Genomic DNA, 21,990 nt, shown 5'->3' on the forward strand with positions numbered 1-21,990 from the left:
CTAGAGAACCTAATGGATAAAGCAACCCTGCTTGTTTAAAGGTCTAGAGGCAAGTACAATCAAGTTTAATGCCAAACATGGCAAACTTATTTTCCCTGTTGAAGCCAAGTATCTGTGTGGAGGATTAGTTGGATGCATGCTTCCAAAAGAAACCAGCTGTTCTTGTAAGTAAAGTCCTGCTGAAAGAAACCAGCCTATTTAGGTTGGAGAATATGGGGGCACAGATTGCCTTTTCCCATCACCTGCAAGGAACACCATGCCCTTATTTCATCTCAGTGCAAGATACAAGATCTGGGATCCAAAACACTACTTTCTATCACAAAGCCAGATCTCACACCTTTTTCAGATCAAATGTTCCAGCCTCTTTAGAAAAGCTTAGAAAATAGTCTTTCTTTCACTCCCCACCAGTCTTCATTGTGACGTATGCTGCATATCACAACCCTTGGTACTGGATGAACGCTCCCAATCTGAATGAAGAACAGGAAAAGATAAACAAAAAACTGAGGCTAAGAGAATCACTTAACCTGAACCAGATGGTAAGAAAAGCATGCTAGAATGGAATATCCAACCGGCTATAGACATTATTTTTGGCAGACAAATGAATGGCCCCATTATAAAGGCATCAGGGTTGGTGTATTGTCAAACTCTAGGGGGCAACATTGAATTGTATTCTATGGTTGTGGTGCTCCCTGCAGTTCTGTAAACACATAAGTCTGAGAGTGATCATCACATGCCTATCATATCCAGGGAAATAAGGAACAAAATGGCCCAGAAGAAGAGAAAGAACATTCTACCATGTCACACGTAACCTACTAACAGTCCACAGTTGCAGTTGATTTCATGCCTAACTCTTGCTACACCTAAGATTTGCATAACTTAGTACTGGGGAGGTTTTGGGGGAAACCAGAATTCCACCTCTGAAGCCAAGCCAAATCTTCAGTGACTGGAGACTGGGAAAGCTGCCTTTTTCAAATCTAGTTTCTCTTGCCCAATAGCACTTAAAGGACAAACGTGTTCTGTTCTGCATCTTTGGAACTCACTATTCATGGTTAAGTCATTGCCTTTGAGACTTTATAAGGGTTTATTGGCAGTTTAGCTTTACAGTAAATGTAGTGTAATTTACACAATAAAATGCAGTCACTTGTTTAATTACTTACCTCACCTATTGGGACTTTTTCTCATCTCTCAGGTCACGGTTTTTATTTAGGGCCATAACAATGGGGTTGACATTAGTATGAAACACTTTTGAACCCCCCAGAAAGAAGACTTCTTAACTGCACCTGAACAGTGACTCGCCAAAAACAATGAGAGGTGTTTCACAATCTGAGTGGGTGAACTTCATCTAACTGATATGTAAATAAAGGAGTGGCGGGTTAACAGCCCAATACGCAGAATCGGCCTCTCAAGAAAACTTGGCTACTAGAAATGAAGGGCAACTTCACTCAAATCCTGTGACACTGCATGGAATTTAGGCACAGCAAGATGCTTGGGCCTGGACCAATGGAAGGACAAAAGGTTCCTTTCTCTCTCTGCAGTTCACCCATGTCCAAAGAGAGAGAAAACCAGGAGGTGGGACTTCAGAGTTGATTCTGAATCTTCCTGTGTACTTGTAATTCAAGGCGTGTGTGTGTGTTTTCTGTTTAAAACCACCAGGGAAATACAGATAGTCCCTGAGAACAAAAGATTAATATTGCACCTTGGTCTTGCCCTTCTGGCTCACATGAGGGGGAAAGCCCAGTAGACCAGCATGGCTCGAGGGAGCAGAACCACCCCAGATCCAACCACACAAAGAAAAAAAGACCTTGAAAGAGGAAAAATAATATTTGTAGCTATTAATGAAATCACAATCACCATAATAATTCTAATGTCAGTAGCTAGCACTTGCCCAAATTATTTAAACATGGAAACTCACATTCTGGCAAATTCTGCCCACTTTCCAAGGCTTTCTGGGAGTCCTAGGTGATGTTTTATAGGCATTTGCACAAAGCCGTATTGTTTTCCACTCCAGCCTCTGTGTTGAAGTGATACCTGACAGTCCCTCTATGCCCTTCATAATAATTCTGGTATCAGCCAGAGCTGTGTCTCTTGGTAGTCTCAGAGCCAGTAACTCAAAATGACCCAAATTGGTGTTTATCTTCCTACCTGGGCATCAAAGCATCCCAGATCTCATGGAGTCTGCTGTGAAAACAGCTGCTTCTGCATCTCTTTCTCCCTGGGAGGGTTTAGACAGGAGTCAAGGAGCCAGACGCATCCATTTGGGAATTGGTATCTGTGACAGATGGTTCTTTTCTTTTCACCTCATCCCTTTCCTTACCGTTTACTCTCCCTCTACCCATTCTGTTTCACTATATCAGGTAAACACCAATAATCTACACTTTAATGAGCCCCCTTCCTGGGGGAAGCACAGATCCAACCTCTGAGAAGCAACGATGTATTCATTACAAGGCTGTATTGCCTGGTAGCTGAAGCTGTGAAGTCAGACCTGGATCTGAATACAGGCCCTACTCCTTCATACTATCTCCTTGAGCAAGTGACATAACCTCTTTGTGGCCTGGTCTCCTTGATTACCAAATGAAGACAGTAACAGACTTAGCTCATAGGGTTGTGGTTAGAATTCTACAAGATCATTCATTGATTACTTCCTTGTATAAATACCTTATTGAGGATCCATAATGTTCCAAGCATTATTCTAGGTGTTAGGGATACAACATAGAACAAAACATACAAAATATCTGTCTTCATGGAGCTTAAGTTCCAGTTGGGGAGATAGACAATAAGCAGGAATATAATAGAATAAAATTTTGGGCAGTGATACAGTCTATAAAGCATAAATCTGATTGGGGACAGAGACGGATGGCAGGGAAAGTATTTGATAAAATATAGTAAGATAGTTACGAAAGCCCTCTTTGATGAGGTAGCATATGAGCAAAGATCTGAATGAAAAACACTTCAGCACTTTGGGAGGTTGAGGTGGGTGGATCACGAGGTCAGGAGTTCAAGACCAGCCTGACCAACATGGTGAAACCCCATCTCTACTAAAAATACAAAAATTAGCCAGGCGTGGTGGTGTGCACCTGTAATCCCAGCTACTCAGTAGACTGAGGCAGCAGAATTGCTTGAACCCAGGAGGTGGAGGTAGCAGTGAGCTGAGATCACGCCATTGCACTCCAGCCTGGGTGACAGAGCGAGATTCCATCTCAGGAAAAAAAAAAAAAAAAGAAAGAAAGAAAAGAAAGAAAGAAAAAAGAAAAATACTTAGTGTATTTAAGGCATAGAATGTTTAAAAACGGGACAATTAATATTACTTTCCAGGTTCTCATCTTTAAGATGCTCACAGACAACGTACCTGGAAATGTGGTAGTTGCTTGACTTTCTTTTAAAAAACACATCCCTAGGTCAGGCATGGTGGCTCATGCTTGTAATTCCAACACTTTGGGAGGCTGAAGTGGGAGGATCGCTTGAGGCCAGGAGTTTGAGATCAGCCTGTCTCTGAAAAAAAAAAAAAAAAAAGAAAAAACACCTCTGAACAAAAAACATCATCACATTTCACAAACACAACTATTTTTATTTTAAATATTGCATCTCATTAATATAATTCTTAGTCTCCCATCCCTGGTCACCTTGCTACTTAGTGCCAGAGCAAGGTCCAGAACTAGATGTTTGGGGTTGTTTTGTTTAACTTTTATTTCAAGTTCAGGGGTATATGTGCAGGTTTGTAACACAGGTAAATTTGTGTCATGGGAATTTGTTGTACAGATTATTTTATCGCCTAGGTATTAAGCCTGACACCCATTAGTTGTTTTTCCTGATGCTCTCCCTCCTCCCATTCTCCATCCTCCAAGAGCCCCAGTGTGTGTTGTTCCCCACTATGTGTCCATGTGTTCTTATCATTTAGTTTCCACTTATAAGAACCTGTGGTATTTGGTTTTCTGTTCCTGTGTTAGTTTGCTAAGGATAATGGCCCCAGCTCCATCTATATCCCTGCAAAGGACATGATTTCACTGTTTTTTATGACTGCATAGTGTTACGTAGTATATACACACCATATTTTCTTTACCCAGTCTGCCATTGTTGGGCATTTACATTGACTCCATGTCTTTGTTATTGTGAATAAGGCTGCAATAAACATACGTGTGCATGTGTCTTTATAATAGAACAATTTATTTTCCTTTTGGCATATACCCAGTAATGGGATTGCTGGGTTGAATGGAATTTCTGTCTTTAGGTTTTTGAGGAATTGCCACACCGTCTTCCACAATGGTGGAACTAATTTACACTCCCACCAACAGTGTTCAAGTGTTCCTTTTTCTCCACACCCTCACCAGCATCTGGTATTAATATTTTTTGACTTTTTTAATAATAGCCATTCTGACAGGTGTGAGATGGTATCTCCTTGTGGTTTTGATTTGCATTTCTCTAATGATCAGTTGTACTTTTTTTCATTTGACTGTTAGCCACATGTATGTCTTCTTTTGAAAAGTGTCTGTTCATGTCTTTTGCCCACTTTTTAATGAAGTTTTTTTTCTTGGAAATTTAAGTTCCTTATAGATGCTGGATATTAGATGTTTGTCACATGCATAGTTTGCAAATTTTTTTCCCCATTCTGTAGCTTGTCTACATACTCTGTTGATAGTTTTTTTATTTTTGTTTTTTGCTGTGCAGAAGCTCTTTAGTTTAAATCCCATTTGTCAATTTTTGCTTTTGTTGCAATTGTCTTTGGTGTATTCATTATGTAATCTTTGCCTGTGTCTATGTCCTGTATTGCCTAGGTTGTCTTCTGGGTTTTATAGTTTTGGGTTTTATATTTAAGTCTTTAATCTGTCTGAGTTGATTTTATATATTGTATAAGGAAGGGGTCCAGTTTCTGCGTGTGGCTAGTCAGGTATCCCGGCACCATTTATTGAATAGGGAATCTTTTCCCCACTCCTTGTTTTTGTCAGGTTTGTCAAAGATCAGATAGTTGTAGATGTGTGGTCTTATTTTGGGGCAGAAGTGGATCTTATGACCTCTGGTTCACTTTCTCACAAAAAGCCTGTCAGTACCTGTGAAGGGTAGCAATATACTTTCTAGAGTGCAGCTACTATTTGCTTTTGGGGAATCTGGACAGTGGATGGGAAAAGGAATAAGACATAGTGAGTAGGCAACACTGTATGTCACTCAGGAGCATACTTCTCTTGGTGGTTGGTAAGCCAGCATGGATAGTATCACTGCAGAATTATCTCAAACTACTTGGGAACCATTGAAACCTAATATTGCTGTAAAGCCCCCCCCCTTTTTTTTTCCTAAAGTATGTTCCTTGAGCATTTATTCTATGGGGTTTCATGTTCAAAACCTTGGGAAAACATCACAGACTAAATATGTCTCCTGGAGATTCCCAAAGCATCTTAACGGATTAAAGGACTTAAGTTCTGCAGCAAAGACATTTGATTAACCTTAATTTATCCAAACTCCTTTGATGACAGAATCCTTTTCTCTTTTGACACTCATTAATCTGAACTTCTTGAAAAGCCTCTATAAAGACACTAAATTTGAATCAAGTAAGCAAATTTTGGAATTCTGGAATCTTACAAATAGTGCAAAAGTAGGCAATCAGTAAACAGGAGGTAATCGACTGAATGAAGCTCTTATCGGATACATATTCAGCTTATCAAACTTCTGTATAAAAAGGAGTGCTCTTGCTTCCAGGTATCACAGGGGCACTGGCATGCAAAGATTTCAGAAGTCCTTTCGTGGGGACTAGTTTTCAGAATCTCAACTTTGGAGACAGAAAGTAACCTTAATGAGTATTTTTAACCACTTGTTTTGAACTATGTTGTCAAGACACACCCACAGTGAGGTTTGTTAAAATGATTTTTAAAAACACATTAAAGTATGATAGATTGTGAATGATGTTTTAAAAAGCAAACTAGAACATATTCAAGGTTGTCCATACCCTATGATTTCACTTTTATCACTCTGCACTCCCATATCCTTTCCTGAGTGGGAAAGTAAAGAGGGGTGGAGTTATAGCCAGCCTGCTGGGAACTGCACGTAACCTGCTCTTATGGGTGCAGAGGGACACACCCTTGGGAGTGTGTCATGCATATAAATCTTAGCTGTCATGTCTGTTATCTGATGGAAGAAAGTTAAGAAATGCTGAACCAACACAAACTCTACATTTTACAAATAAGAACATGGAAGCCTGGAGAGCAAAATAACATGCCTCGGTCATTCAGACAGAAAAAACACAATAGAACTAAGACCCAGGTGTCCTGTCTCCTGGCTCTAAACAACCTGGTCTCTTCTGAAGCACCTGTCTCAGATCAGGTTCCCTAGAAGCACAGCCTGAGATGGGAATCCCAGTTTAAGAGATTTACTGGAGAAGTGTTCCAGACCCCACTCAATTTAGGATTCTTCTGGGTCACCCCATACAAAGATCAGTATTCCAGTATGGGGTACGCTACCTCCTAATCCCAGAAATGCCTATCAAGCATTGTGCTTTTTTCTTACTTGTGTAAGGTGTAAAGCACAAAAACTTTTTAGATAGGATAACCCAGCATGTGCAGGATAACCCATAACCCAGCATGCTCAGATCACTAAACCCCTAAAAACTTTACCAATGTAGTGAACCCCTGAATCTTTTTAGTGTTTTTTCTGTACAAATGCTATCCCTTGAAGCATATGTATCCTGCCAAGGCATTCAGATAATTTGCCACTTCTCATCTGGCTTGGTTAACATGATGACATCAAATATAGTGGGCCAATGTAAAGTTCTGCATAATCATCCGATGGTCTAGGTCTCTTTGGACTATTTTGTGATAGAGAAGGCAGGAAACAAACATAGCCCTGAAGCAAAACTCTGAATGTACATTGTTGTTCATTGCATATGACTTCAACTGCTTCTGATCCTTATTTCTGATGGGCATTTAAAATATTTGCCAGGTAATAGCTTAATATTATGGATAGGAGGATATGTTAATCTGCTCTAGTGAAAAACAGCTACATTTGGGGGAATTACTTGGTCATGTTTGTAGCAGTACATTATTTTTCCCTATGATCCAGTTTTTTTAGGGACCAGACTGATATATTAAATGAGGATATTGCAGGACCCACCACTCCTACGTCCTTTATGTCTCCAAGAGTAGCACCAATATGCCATCCCCTCTAGGATGCCGAGCAGTTTCATATCCTATCTTGGCCAAAGGGTGAAGTTTTGGGGATTTTCACATGGCCTTTTGTATTAAAATTGCTTTTGCTTTACAGGTCAAAGAACCAATGTTAGTGTTCTACCAACTGCTAAGAATGTTCATTTCACTTACACATTCGGGAGCTGGGGTCATGATCACTGGGTGGATCCATGGCCTCAGTTTATCAACTGTGAGACAAATCTGGGTCAGAATTCCACTTGTTACCTGACTTGCATAAAAGTGGTCATGAAAGCACTTCGGGTTCTCATGTATCAGGATCATCTCTGACCTGTTCTTACAGGATCTGAAAGAACTGGGTATTCCTTTTCCTTAGTGTATAGCCATGGGTCCCTTTGGGGAAGGACCTGCTGAATCACTCTGGTATATACTTGTTATGATGCTGCACTGTCTTTTCACATGGAAACTGTATTAGTCCATTCTCACTGCTAATAAGGACATGCCCCAGACTAGGTAATTTATAAAGAAAAAGGGGTTTAATGGACTCACATTTCCACGTAGCTCGGGAGACCTCACAACCACGGCAGAAGGCAAAAGAGGAGCAAAGGCACATCTTATGTGGCGGCAGGCAAGAGAGAAGTGAGAGCCAAGTGAAAGGGGTTTCCCCTTATAAAACCATCAGATCTCATGAGACTTACTCACTACCACGAGAACAGAATGGAAGAAACCGCGCCCATTATTCAATTATCTCCCACTGGGTGCCTCCCACAACACGTGGGAATTATGGGCGCTACAAATTCAAGATGAGAGTTGGATGGTGACACAGCTGAACCATATCATGGGGACCCAACCTTTCTGCAGTCAGTGGGTTTTGGATCTGAGAACTGACTTAGGTCTAGAAACTGGGCAAGAGATCCTGTTTTCTATTGGGATAGCTGACCTCAGCCTTCTGTTCATCTACTCTTAATCTCATTTGATTTTATACTTTAAGTGAATATTATTAGCTACAATCTACCTTGCCCCTAGGAACAATATGACCCATTAACCACTTCCATTGATACCTGTAGGTCAGGCCTCCTTGGATGTCATTTCAATATTGCTGCCTGTTACAGTAATTATATCCACCTTACTTCTGATGGTTAAGGGTTCCCACCTGGCCTCTGCTATGCCAAGGCCCAATTATTCTCATTGACTTCAGGGAGCCTGGTTCTGGAATAGCATCTTCTACTGTCAGCCCCAGCCTAAAGATAAAGCCTCTATAGCACTTCTCAGTAGTCCTGGTATCCACTCTCAGCCACTCCCAGTGCATTCCTTTTCACCCTGGTAAATAGTGGAACATAGCTGGTGAGTTTTCCAGTATTATATAGTTGACCCATTCTAGTATGCTCAGTTCTCTGAGACCTTTAATCCCTTCCTTCTCGGTCTTCCAGGCAATCTAGCATCCGTATCTCATTTATTGCAACCAATCACTTTTTCTAAGCTACTAACACCCACCCCATCAGTATATTAGGCATATTTCCTGAGGCCCTTAACCCTACCTTGACAAACGTTCCCTTATCTTCCCACCCTCATCCAGAATCCTCGTGATCCACTTCTAGGCATACTCATCCAGTTCCTGCTGGTATACATGAACCCGTTTCTGCACCTCCTTTGGAATATAATTTCTCTCCTCCCCTTGCAGGCCTGGTACCTCTCTAGTACTTGGTGAGATTTGACCCTAATTTAAAAAGTTTTGTGTCCAGAAGAGAATGTGATGACTGATCCTAAGAAGATAAGACTTTATAAAGCATCTGCCTTATTTGAGGTCTCAGTATTATCTAGAAAATGGAGGGGGGCTCTATCTTCCAACAGGGGGCGTGGGCCATTTATGCATGCCAAGAAGGTTCAGAGAAATCTGAAATCTGGGGGTTCTAAGGTTCTCAAGTGTACCACCCCAATATCTGTATCCTGTCTTAGGGCCCCACTCTTTTCCTATCAGGTTCTTGACATTCGTATAAGATATTTGCCTAAGCTAAGAATTCAACCTGTTTTGAAGTTCTGCTTTCCTTACCATTAGAAAAGCAATCTGCTTACCCTTCAGCTCTGTCCACTGTCTGGCTGTAGGAGATGAGTGTCTCTAAGTGCCATCGAAGGGGCTCTCTGTTTAAAATTGCTGATTAATACATTTTAGCTTCGCATTTTCTCTTTTCAATGAATCAATGGCACTTAACACCAGTCTCCCAGTTCCACAGTTCTAAATTTTCTATTTGATCCATACCTCTCAAATGCCAGAGACATTGTACTAAGCAGTACATTCCGTTCTACCTGCATCCTTCCTCAGATTACCACAGTGAAGTTCTTAGCCAAGGTACAGCATACCAGAGAGTATCAATACTCTATCTACAGCCAGGAGGGGTCCTCATTGTCATCCAGCCAGAGTGATCCACCCCCAGGATCCCATACCTTAGAGTCCATTTCCTATGACCGCTATTGACACCAACTCTTAGGTAGGTTTCCCTAAAAGCAGAGTTTGAGGTGGAGATTCTCGTAAAATTTACTGGAAAAGTGTTCTCAACACATTGGAAGTAAAGGAAGCAGAATAGAGCAAGGGAAGAAAAGCTAAGTAAGGATGTGGTCTCAGCTGAAGACCCGCATCAGTCTGGTCCAGTAGAAAGCTGTGGAGCACAAATTGCAGCACATAGTTGGGCATCCTTGAGGGAAAGATGTCAGCCTTTTGTATCCCTGTGTCAGTCATTGGCTACTGGCTGCTGTCCGGGGATAAGAACCTGGTGGGCAGGCACCCTTGTTCAGCAGAGAAGTCTATGAAGAAGGACAGCTGTAGGTCATTAGTAGACTTTACTCATGGCCCCTGGGGGATGAGTGAACAAGCCAGGACAGCCACAGTGTCCACTACAGATAAATTCTGTAATGATAACTCCTAGTCCCTTAAGAGTAGACTCGATACTAGCAGACAGCCAAAAAGTTATTTGGATCCAACCTGGCAAATAAGATTAATGAGCAATATAGCACTGTTGTGTGTTTTTCTTAAATACAAATAACATTTTTTAAAGGTGATAACAAAGCTTTATACAAAGACTTTCCTCTTTTCTTATGTGGTTTATAAACTACTTTGCATGTAAGTCCCATAAAAGAGTTCCACATACTTTTATCAGATGTTACTATCATTAGATTAAGTGTCTAACTGATCAATCTGATGTGGGCAAAACTCACTTTTAGGCATAAGCTCATGAATGTGTGCATACAAATCAGATCATTCTCGTCAAATAAAAAAATCATAAAAAGGAATAAACAATTTACACTAAGAGAAATGTAAATGTTTGAAAAATATTTTTTAAATGGTATTTGACTTCCCTAGAGATTTTCAAAATGCATAGGAGATATTTTTCTATTTTCTTCATGTTTGTAAAAATACCTCTGAGGATTAATTACACAAGAATCAAGCATTTGGGGTGGAAGTATGCATGAGAGTATACATTTTGGAAGATCATTTGGTGATGTGTCTCAAAATTCAGAAAATAATTGATATGTCCTCAACCCAATAATTTCATTCCTAAGAACTGATTACAAAGAAATAATCTATGATCCCAACAAAGCTGTATATTCAAGGACATTCAGATAGTGTTATTTTACATTGGTGAAAAATTAAAAACTTAAATGCTCAAAAATTATAAAATGAGTACATAAATTCTGGAACATGCGGTCCGGATGTTGAAATACTATGCCTTGAAGTGGCCTTGGCTTAAATTCCAACTCCGTCTTTCCCTAGTTGTGTAACCCTGAACAAGGCAATTAACATTAATTAATTTTTTAAAACAGAGATTACAATAATTTCTATCTCAAGGGGTTGCTATGAGAAAGTACTTGGAGCAGTGTCTGGCTCATAGAAATGTTATCACAGTTGTTTATACAAATACAAAGTATACCTACAATATGATCTCAAATTTTTATGATTAAACATAGTCATATGCCAAAGATTGATTGGAAAACAAAATTTACTGTACACTAAATATCTTAGTCTGTTTTGTGTTGCTATAAAGGAATGCCTGAGGCTGGGTAATTAATAAAGAAAAAGGGTTTGTTTGGTCATGATTCTGACGGTTGAAAAATTCAAGATTGCGTATCTGCATCTGGTGAAGGCCAGAGGATGCTTCCATTCATAGTGGAAGGTGAAGAGGAGCCAGCCTGTTCAGAGATCACCTGGTGAGAGAAGAAGCAAGAGAGAGAGAAGTGAGAGGTGCCAGGCTCTTTATAACAACCAGTCGTCCTGGGAACTAATAGCGTGAGAACTCACTTACCCCCAAGAGAGGACATTAATCTATTCATGAGGGGTCATCCCCTATGACCTAAACATCTCCCACTAGGCTCCGTTTCCCAATACTGCCACAAGAGATTTGGCGGAAACAAACTATAACCAAACCATAGCATTAAACCAATGTCTGTTTGGTCTGTTCTCAGACATCTTGCTCTTAGGATCCCTTTATGCTCTTGAAAATTACTGAGGATCTCAAAGCATTTTTGTTGGTGTGAGTTGTATCTACCAATATTTACTGTATTCAAAATTAAAACAAGGAAATTTAAAACAGGAATGCACAAGCACACATGCTGTTAGACCAATGATGTCGTCACATATCACATAGCTTCTAGAAGACTTCACTGTATACTCATGACAGAATAAGAGTGAACAAAACAGATAGTGGCTTGCTGTCATGAAAAGAATTCTGACTGTGTGGACCCCTTGAAAGAGTTCCAGGGACCTCCAGATCATCTTTGGTCACACTTAGGGTCTGTAAAGCATCTGACACACAGTAGCCAGTCAATATTTGTCAAATGGGCTCAGCTCTTGAGGGTATCTCCCAAGGATTCCACCCTGCATAGCCACTGCCCCAACCTAGGCTCTGGCTTGGGCCAGTCAGTCTGGAGCTCCCCCATTGCCTAAATTTGATGGCTACTAGCAGGACTTTGTGGTGGTCACTGCAGAGATCACCAGCAAGATTGAGGGGGTCCCCCTGACTCCTGCCTGGGATATTTGCTTGAAGCCACTATCTCTGAACTTATGCCCCACTTATCTCCCAAAGTCTCAGTTACTTCTAGAGGAGGTAGATGATGTCTTAAAGAGGTTTATGAGTCCAAGTAAGGGAATAAGAGGAGAGAACCAAGGGAGTATATATATCACTGAGCTCTCCTGCCTCAGACATGTTTGTGGAGACATCGACTTATGATGGCCTCATCACTTCATGGTACATCATCTCTGCTTCACTCCACTGTCCAAGATGTCTTGATTTTTATTGTCATTGTTGGACATTCCCTTGAATTGTCTCAGAGCCTCAGAATATCAGGACTTGTGCTGGATTTTTGCTCATTTTTAATTGTAACCATTTTAGCAGTAGAAACATTGGTTTGTTTGGGCTAATAGCTTTTGTATTGGAAAGTTGTTTTATAAAGCAACAAAGTCATCTGTTTGCAAAATTGTAAAAACTGTTTCCAAGAAAACAGATTTTGTTACAACTGAGGGTGTTTTCTTTTCTTTATATTTTGATGTGACAATTCCTACCACATAGAAGAAAACGTTGAACTAGGTGCCTTAACAATAAAGCCATGCCTCTCCTTAGCTGAAGTTTAATGAGAGGGGGAACACAACAGCTACATTACAATAGAGAGGAGGCTGCATTGCTGGCCCTGGAAAAATGCTACTGACTTAAATAATAGTGATTCTTTAAAATGCAGTGGTTTCCCTCTTAATAATAACTTGTGCTTGTCCCCTTTGTAAACTAGTTTTAATTGATAAATAGAAAAAGATGGAAAAAAATCCATGTAGTTATGAATTTCAGATGTGTGTCTGGGGACTACGGGAAATTAGTATGTACAACCATGGCAAAAACAATATGATTTAAAGTAATTACAATAGCTCTCTCTGGAAATCATTAGCGGTTGTAGCACTTAACTAAAATTGACCCAGAGGAGAGGAACTATAATTTGTTCGAGGAAAGGAGGTTACTGGGTGAAACTTTCCAGCCACAGCAATTCATCCCATAACATATTGCCTTAAATTGAAGTAGAATAGGCAGATGTATTGAAATAAAGCTTACTCTCTGCGGTGCATGTACAATGTATTAAGGTGTTACTTCCAAAGAGAATAGAAAAGGTTGAACATTTTAAAATTTTATTTTAAGGAGGAAATTTGATTACTCTGTGATATGCTTTAAATTATTAAAAGACTTTGCTCTTAACAAAATTGTGTCAGATGAATCAATGTGGCCGGGCGCGGTGGCTCACGCCTGTAATCCCAGCACTTTGGGAGACCGAGGTGGGCAGATCACAAGGTCAGGAGACGGAGACCATCCCGGCTAACACGGTGAAACTCCGTCTCCTAAAAAACACAAAAAATTAGCCGGGTGAGGTGGCGGGCGCCTGTAATCCCAGCCACTGGGGAGGCTGAGGCAGGAAGAATGGCGTGAACCCGGGAGGCGGAGCTTGCAGTGAACCGAGATTGCGCGATTGCGCCACTGCACTCCAGCCTGGGCGACAGAGCAAGACTCGGTCTCAACAAACAAACAAACAAACAAACAAACAGTGCCTACAAACGAGCAAGGGGTGTTATAATAATAGTATCCACTCCAAGCGCTTTACATCATGGTGCTATTATCCCTGCTTTATAGACAAGAATACAGAGGCTCAGAGAGTTTCAGCTCCTTGGCTGAAGTCCCCAAGCCAGGAAGCAGCAGAGCCCATATTTGAACTCAGGTTTGTGTGAGGATAGAGTTATTTACCCAAGTCTATATAGCTCCACTGCCTTAACAGGCTTGTATTATTTCAGGGGTGCTAGGGGAGGCCCCCAATCCAAGAAATGCTGGGAGAACAACTAGAACGCTGATATTAAAATCCCACCCTTAGAAATTCCTGCCCCTGACTGAAACCTGTAAAACTTAATTTTCTAAGTATAGGTTACACTGTTTCTGGGGATGGGGGAGGCAGGCCTGGAGTAAGTGGAGAAAGGGAAATCAAGAGGCTGGGACCCAGCACGGAGGCCTGGATAAAGACCACAGCAACATGAGGCTGGAGGGAATTGAGGACCAACACCCTTCTTCTCCTTCAGGTGCCCTGGCAACTAAAATCTGGGAGCCAATGGGAGGCAAAGCTCCTCAATAGGCTGTGCTGACACCAGTGCTGCTTGGGAATCAGGTTTGGGAAAGATGGAGGAAGCAGATGGGCTCGGTCTTCCTTAAACCTGAAGGCTCTATGAAGACCTCACTCACTCAAGATGCTGGCTTTCGGTCCCCCAACATCTCAGCAGAACTCCAAGAAGTGTAACATTCATTTGGCTTCCAATGAATGCAAGCAAAATAGAGTTTCAGGACTATGGCAAAAAAAGTCTGCTGGTGAAAAAGAGAACATTCTACATAGAGAATCTGAGAACAGGGGAGGAGGCAGAAGTGGGAGCCAGGTTGAGGCAGGAGAAAAGACAAGAAGAATGCGACTGACAAATTAACGGAGTGACCAGAAAGGTTTTTGGGGTGTGTGTGTGTGTGTGCGCGTGTGTGTGTGTGTGTGTTTCTACCCATTGCAGGAAAAGAATGCATTTATTTGGTGAAAAATGCTTACTAGGTGTATACTCAAATGCTACACTAGAGCTTATACATACAGAGTTTATGGCTAGTATGTTACACTGGCCCTACCTCCTGACCTTTGCATGTTTTGTGTCCTCTGCCTGAAATGCCTTTTACATTCTTTACCTGTCTACTCAAATTCACTCTTTAAGACTCAGCTCAGAGATGGTCCTTTCCAGGAAGCTTCCTGTGATTCCTCCTGTTCCCTCTCTTAAATTCCTACCCAAGTATGGATTATACTGCTGAGTATAAGATCTTTGCCTTTAATACACTGACCTGAAGTAATCCATGTCCATGACTGTATTCCTGGCTAAACTGACATTTCTTGAGGACCATGTCTTATCCGTCTTTGTATCCCTGGTACCTGACACTTAGTAGAAGCTGAGTAAATATTTGTTGCAATCATTGTGTTGATTCTCCATACCCCACTCTCCATACCACTGACTAATCACAGGCATTTAATGAGAGACAACTCACATAGGATGAAGAACATAGTCTGGGCATCAGACCTGAGTTCCAGCCCTGGTCCTACCCCTTTCTAGATCTATAGCCTTACTCAACTTCTCTGGTCTTTTGTTTCCTCATTTGTAAAATGGAGCTAAACTCCCCCACCTTGCAGGGCTGTTGTTAGGATTTGATGAACCAGTTTAATCCCTGACACAGTTCCTGGCACATAGTGGATGCCCAGTAACTCTTAGTTGCCATTCCCTTTAGTGATAAGTTGTAAAAGATCAGGCGAGTGTTGGCAGGGCTAGGCAATTAATTGCCTGGCCTTGATGAGGAATAAAGTCTACTGCCCTCTAGGGGCTGCATGAGTAACCTGGGCCTCGCTGGCATCGTGTGCTCTGCTCCCAGGAGGAGTCCTTACCGGTCCATGAAGGGGAAGTGGGGAATCTGTCCTAGGACACAACCCACCCTTACACAACTACCTCCTTCTGGGGCTGGCATCACACTCAGCTGGGCTAGAGAGGCAGCTTTTGGTAAAAAGAACCTCAAAGCGGCAAGACACTGAGATGGCCTTGCATAACAGGATATAGGAGATGACCCCTATGCCGTGAACACGTCTGTCTGTTCCCTCCTCTCCTGAAACACAGCCATTCTAAGGCCTCTCCATCTTGAAACAGGAAAAATGACCACAACACTGAAAACTGGATGAAAAGGAATGGCTGAAACCAGCTTAAAGGCCAAAGAAGGGAAATGGTCAGGTGAGGGAGAACAAGTAGAAGAATTTAGAGGATTCAGGGGCCTGTAGGGGTTGTGTGATTAGAAAGTCCCTGCAGAAGAAAGAGGTCCCTTGAGGGAGCAAGTGAGGAGAAGTCCTTCAACTGGCGGTTTAGTTAGAATCTGTTCCAGGTGCCGTGCCAAAGGTGAGCTCCAAGGGATCACTGAATTCAGCTCCAGACCAAAGGAAAGAATAGATCAGATGTTATGGATTCAATGTTAGTTATCAGTGAAGCATCGTCAGTAATGGGCTGTGCCTTCCTGCGCTTCTGATGTTAAAAGCAAAGTCAAGACATTTGGCAGAGACTGCTAACTGTTCTCTGATACCTCCTCTGTCCTTCTTTCTGAGCTATAGGCTGCTCTCATATTTCAGCTAAATGTGTGGCTGCCCAGAACAAAGACTGTGTTTTCCAAACTCAGTTACAGCTAAGCTTGGCTGTAAGATTAAGTTCTGGTCCATAAGATGAATGCAGAAACAGCTGTGCAACTTCCAGGAAATGTTCTTAAAGGTAGGAAGCATGCCTTCCTCCTTCCAGCTGGCTTGGAATGCAGATGTGATGTCAGGGGCTGGAGCAGCTATATAGAACTGTGAGGTAGGATCATTAAGAGTTAGACGGATTCATGGTATTTCAAGACTGTAGGGTTGTCATCTCAGCTGGCAAAACCTACCATGAAAGGGAAATAAACTTCTACCTCTTGCTTTGAATTTTCTGTCACTCACAGGCAAGCCTATTCTTAACTGATACAAAGAGCTCCATAATAGTTTCAAGAGCCCCAAACCTCCATTTTTCTGGAAGAAAGCCATGTAGACTAATGATGTTGAGAAACAACTATTGAGTGCTTACTCTGTCTCAGTCATTGTCCTAAGCACTTTAATGTATTAATTCATTTAATCCTCATTATAATCCCATGAAATAGGTGCTTTATAATCCTTGTTTTATAGATGAAGAAACAGGCAGGAGGCATATTAACTAGCTTGCTCAAGTTCACATAGTACGTAGTAGAACTGGTATCTAAACCCAGATCACCAGGTTTTAAACCCAGACTCCTAACCACTGCACTAACAAAAATACAATCATATCAGAATTCCAGATCAAATTAGTTTTGGTTGTTCTCTGTCTTGTTTTATATCACCCACAGTTGTTTTGTCTTTTATTATTTTCAAAATGAGGGAATAAATGCATTATTTATTATAACAGCTTGGGAGAAACGTTTTTGAAATGATGCCCATAATGTTAATGGGACAGTGGGGGCAGACTGATAAAAAGAAGTCCTTTTATCAATTGGGTACACATACTCTAAATTGGTGGTCACCAAATTATCTATATGGCATGCCCCTGCCAGCATAACATTTTGGGGCACACACACACAATTTTTGAAGTGTGTGTGTGTGCCTGCACGTGTGTGTGCACACATGTGAAATTCACATGTATTGCTGTAGAAACAGACTCTTGTGGTGGCCACTGTGGTGCTCTGTCTAGACCCTCCCTTTAGAGTTAATGCCACCACCTCCCAACAGCTGGAAATATTTGTTGCCAAAGCCTCACAACTACATTCCTGATTGGAAACTGCCCTTGGCTATAACAAACAGCTCACCCAAGGCCATGTCCTCCCAGATGGTGGCTTCTAGCCAGTGACTGTCTGATGGAGATAAAAAGACCCCACTCCATTGCCTCAATGCAAGACCATTCTCAAGGGCTATCACAGCCCCGGAGCTCCCTGTAGGGTTGGTTGAGACCTCTGTTGCATGTGCATTTTAGGTCAGCTTTCCCCTATGCCCAGTCCTGCCCTCCTCACTTCCATAGAGTGGAAAGTTGATACAGTCCCAAGCGTACCAACTGGGACTACTCCCCAACAAACCTGCGTGCAACTCTATATTTCAGAGTCTGCTTCTACAGACCCAATTTGGAGATTATAAAACACTCCCAAATAAAAATTCAAACAAGGATGACATTAAAATAAATATAACAAGATCTAATATTTTGTATTTATATCCCAGTAGTTGTCTTGTACACCTTTGGGTTGTGCCTACCTGCTTTGGAGCTGATTCCCAAAGATAATTTTGAACATAGGTCACATTAATCCCAGCCCTGAGGTGGGAGGTAGAGGTCAAAGAGGAGGACCACACAAAAGAGGAAGAAGAAAAGAGAGCCCTTTTATCCTTCCCACCTAGACAAGTTTACATTCTCCAAGCATGGGTGTCCACAGCCCCATTTCCTTTCCCTTTGAAGCATTCATCACTCATTTGATGACTGTCTTTCCAAAAGATCGAAGCTCAATGAGGTCAAGACTTATGTCCATCTTGTGCATGACTGTGCAATTAATATCCAACAGTTCCTGGCATAAAATAAGTGCCTCAATAAATATTTGCTGACAGAGGGGAGAGCAAGTTTATCCAGATGTGTTCACCCCTCACTCTCAGCTTCCAGTGGTACACACAGGCTGACCCTTTCCCCACTATTTCAGTCCAGCAGGTCATAGAGGTTGCCCTGAATCTGGTGGGCCTTCCAAAGAGGGCATAGAAGGAAGATTCATTGATTGTTTCAATTGTTTGTTGAGAACCTACTGTGCATCAAGCAACCTGCTCTGCTCTGGGGATCCAATGCTGATCACAGACACAGACACTTTATCACAGACACAGATACAGGATCGGCAGGAGTCCCCAATCTTGTGCAGCTTTGAATGTGGGGGTAGCTACTCATCACACAGAGCACAGAAATACAATGGGGGACAAACTAAGATAAGTACCCTAAAGGGAAGAAGGGGTATGCCCTGAAAATGGCATAGTCTGGTGTGCATTTGGGTGGTGATGGTGGTGGTGTTGGGGTGAGGATGGCAGGAGAATGCCCTCTGAGCCAGCTTCCCCCGGAGAGAAAGTGATCCTTGAGTTTCAGCTGGTGGATTTGCTTAGCTGGAGCAGGATTTCTCAACCTCACCCCTAATTAATGCTTTGGGCTGGATCATTCTTTGAAGGCAGGGGAGGCTGTCATGTGCATTGTAGAATCTTGAGTAGCAGCCTTGACCTCCACCCACTAGATGCCAGTAGCACCACCCACAAGCCCCAGTTGTGACAGTCAAAATGCCCGCAGACATTGCCAGATGTCCCTGCAGGGCAACATCACCCCCAGTGGAGACTCACTGAACTGGGAGAAAAGGCTGGGAAATGGAGAAGGGTGGGAAGGGGAGAGGTATACAAGGAGAAAGGAGAAGCATTGCAAAGGTCACGGGGTCAGCTGCACTACTGGAGGCTGGAGAGGGCCAGAGTAGGGACTGGCAGTGCGCTCTGAGAGGCAGACAGGGCCAGACCCTGCAGGCTGAGAAAGAAGGAAATGAATTGTCTGCTCCTTGGTAAAGAAAACAGAAACATTTGGAAAGAGGGTGGGAACCTACAGGACTATGACAGGATCTCATAACTCTAATCGTTGGAATCCAAAAATTAAGAAATAAGCCTCCATAAATCCAGAACCCTGAGATAATATTAGTGGAACTTAGTTAGCACATGTAGCCCATCCAGCCCACTCCCAGGGCTGACAGGGGATGATAGATGAACCTGAGTGGGGTGCAAGGACATGCCAAAGGTGCTGTTGAATAAATCAGCTGACACTCCCCTGAATTTGCATTGTTAATGGCAGGACCTAAACCCGGTGTTGCTGCAGAGACTTGTCCCGCTGCTGCCTTCCATCTGAAACATCTCAAGTGAGTTGGCTAAGGGCAGCAGGGTGTTGAGTGATTAGATCTGAAACACATTTTATTTTTTGAGACAGGGTCTCATTCTGTTGCCCAGGCTGAAGTGCAGTAGTGGGACCACAGCTCACTGCAGCCTTGACCTTTCAGACTCAAGCAATCCTCCCATCTCAGCCTGCGTAGTAGCTAGGACTGCACCACTTGCCTGGCTAATTTTTAAATTTTCTTTAGAGATGGGGTCTTGCTATGTTGCTAGGACTGGTCTCAAACTCCTGGGCTCAAGCGATCCTCCTATTTCAACCTCCGAAAGTGCTGGGATTGCAAGTGTGAGCCACTGTGCCTGGCCTGAAATACATTTTAGAATCAGCCTGGAACTGGAAGTTGGGTAAAATGTGCAAAAGATCTGGCAGGTGTTGTGTAGGCTTGCTGTCCTAATGAGCACCTCACAGCCCGAGTCACAGGGTCCCTAAGGCAGAATTGTCCTGGAATGGGACAATAGGGTCTCCCCGCTGGCCATTGAGCTCCCTGACATTCCATCATGAATTCTTTGCCAAACGGTGGTAACTTCCAGTAACTGTTACCCTCTTTGGATCTCGGTTTGCTCCAAAACATGTTAAAGTAAGTCTTTTCTTTGGCAGGAAGTAGGGAATACTGAATAACAGAATCATCTAGGGAGTTCTTTTTATTGTACACCCCAAGCCCCATCCACTGCTAAATTTCCCATATGCTCTTGAAGCACATGGGAAGGGCTGTGTTCTTCAGGATCAATGTTGCTGATTTTTCCTCTTGTCTCAAGTCCAATATAGTTTGAAAGGACACTGTCCCTACACTTGCCTTTATTAAAAATTTTGGTATTTTTGTCCTCATGATTTGTTTTGCATTTGTTTTGTTGCTGTTTTTCTTGTTTGACATGGGGTCTCACTCTGTTGCCTGGGCTTCAGCACAGTGGTGCAGTCATAGCTTACCATAGCCTCAAACTCCTGGGCTCAAGTGATACTCCTGCCTCAGCCTCTTCAGCAGCTGGAACTACAGGAGCATGCCACTGCACTCAGCTATTTTTTTTTTTTCCTATTTTTTGTAGGGACAGGGTCTCATTTTATTGCCCAGGCTGGTGCATTAGTTTTGATCTCATAAGATATTGCATTAAAATATTATTTATCTTGATGACTGAGCTTTTCAGTGCACCTTAAATTATTTTATTTTAAATTGTTGTAAAATATTCCTAATATAAAATTTGCCATCCTAATCACTTTTAAATGTACAGTTCTTGGGCTAGGCGTGGTGGCTCATGCCTGTAATCCCCGCACTTTGGGAGGCCAAGGCGGGTAGATCACGAGGTCAGGAGTTCAAGACCAGCCTGGCCAACATGGAAACCCCTTCTCTACTAGAAATACAAAAAATTAGCGGGGCATGGTGGCAGATGCCTGTAATCCCAGCTACTTGGGAGGCTGAGGCAGGAGAATCACTTGAACCCAAGAGGCGGAGGTTGTGGTGAGCAGAGATCACGCCATTGCATCCAGCCTGGGCAAAAGAGCAAGACTCCGTCTCAAAAGAAAAAAACACAAAAGTACAGCTTTTGGCAGTAAGTATGTCCCCACTGTTGTGCACACATCACCACCATCCATCTCTAGAACTCTTTATCTTCCCAAACTGAAACTCTGTGCCCATTAAACAATAACTCTCCATTTCCCCCCCTCTTAAGTCCCCGGAAACCACCATTCTACTTTCTGTCTCTATGAATTTGATAACTTTAGGTGCCTTATTTAAGTGAAATCATACAGTATTTGTCTTTTTGTGATAGGCTTGTTTCACTTAGCGTAGTATCTTCAAGCTTCATCCATGTTGTAGCATGTGTCAGAATTTCCTTTTAAAGGCTGAATAAATTGATAAATAACATGTATATCCATATATGGAATGTATGTGTATACATATATGGTAGCTATGTATGTATGTACATTTAAATATTCCATATATGTATTTACATTTTATTTATCCATTTATGTGCTAAGAAACACTTGAGTTGCTTACATCTTCTGATTCCTATGAATGATGCTACCATGAACATTGGTGTAAAAATATCTGAGATCTTACTTTAAATTCTTTTTGGTATATATACAGATATGGAATTGCTAAATTATATGGTTAGTCTATTCTTAATTTTTTGAGGAATAGCTATACTGTGTTTCATAGTGGCTGAACCATTGTACATTCCTATCAACAGTTGTGAAGGAGTTCCAGTTTCTATGCGTCTCAAATGCTGTTATCTTCTATTTTGTTTTTTAAAAAATAGTACCCATCAGCCCAAATGCCCATCAATGATAGACTGGATAAAGAAAACGTGGTACATATACACCATG

The 21,990-nt window shown here is 42.0% G+C and overlaps 1 protein-coding gene across 1 annotated transcript in view; it reads right to left on the reverse strand.

Moving 5' to 3' along the window:
• Nucleotides 1-21,325, reverse strand: part of PDHX (pyruvate dehydrogenase complex component X) — a 157,991-nt gene extending 136,666 nt beyond the window's left edge. Inside the window, exon 1 of the mRNA XM_050758938.1 lies at nucleotides 21,322-21,325. The gene's annotated coding sequence lies outside the window, so the exon portion shown is untranslated. The remainder of the gene's footprint in view (nucleotides 1-21,321) is intronic.
• Between the last annotated feature and the right edge of the window lie 665 nt (nucleotides 21,326-21,990).

This window comes from Macaca thibetana, chromosome 14, assembly GCF_024542745.1.
Source record: "Macaca thibetana thibetana isolate TM-01 chromosome 14, ASM2454274v1, whole genome shotgun sequence".
Classification (NCBI taxonomy): domain Eukaryota; kingdom Metazoa; phylum Chordata; class Mammalia; order Primates; family Cercopithecidae; genus Macaca; species Macaca thibetana.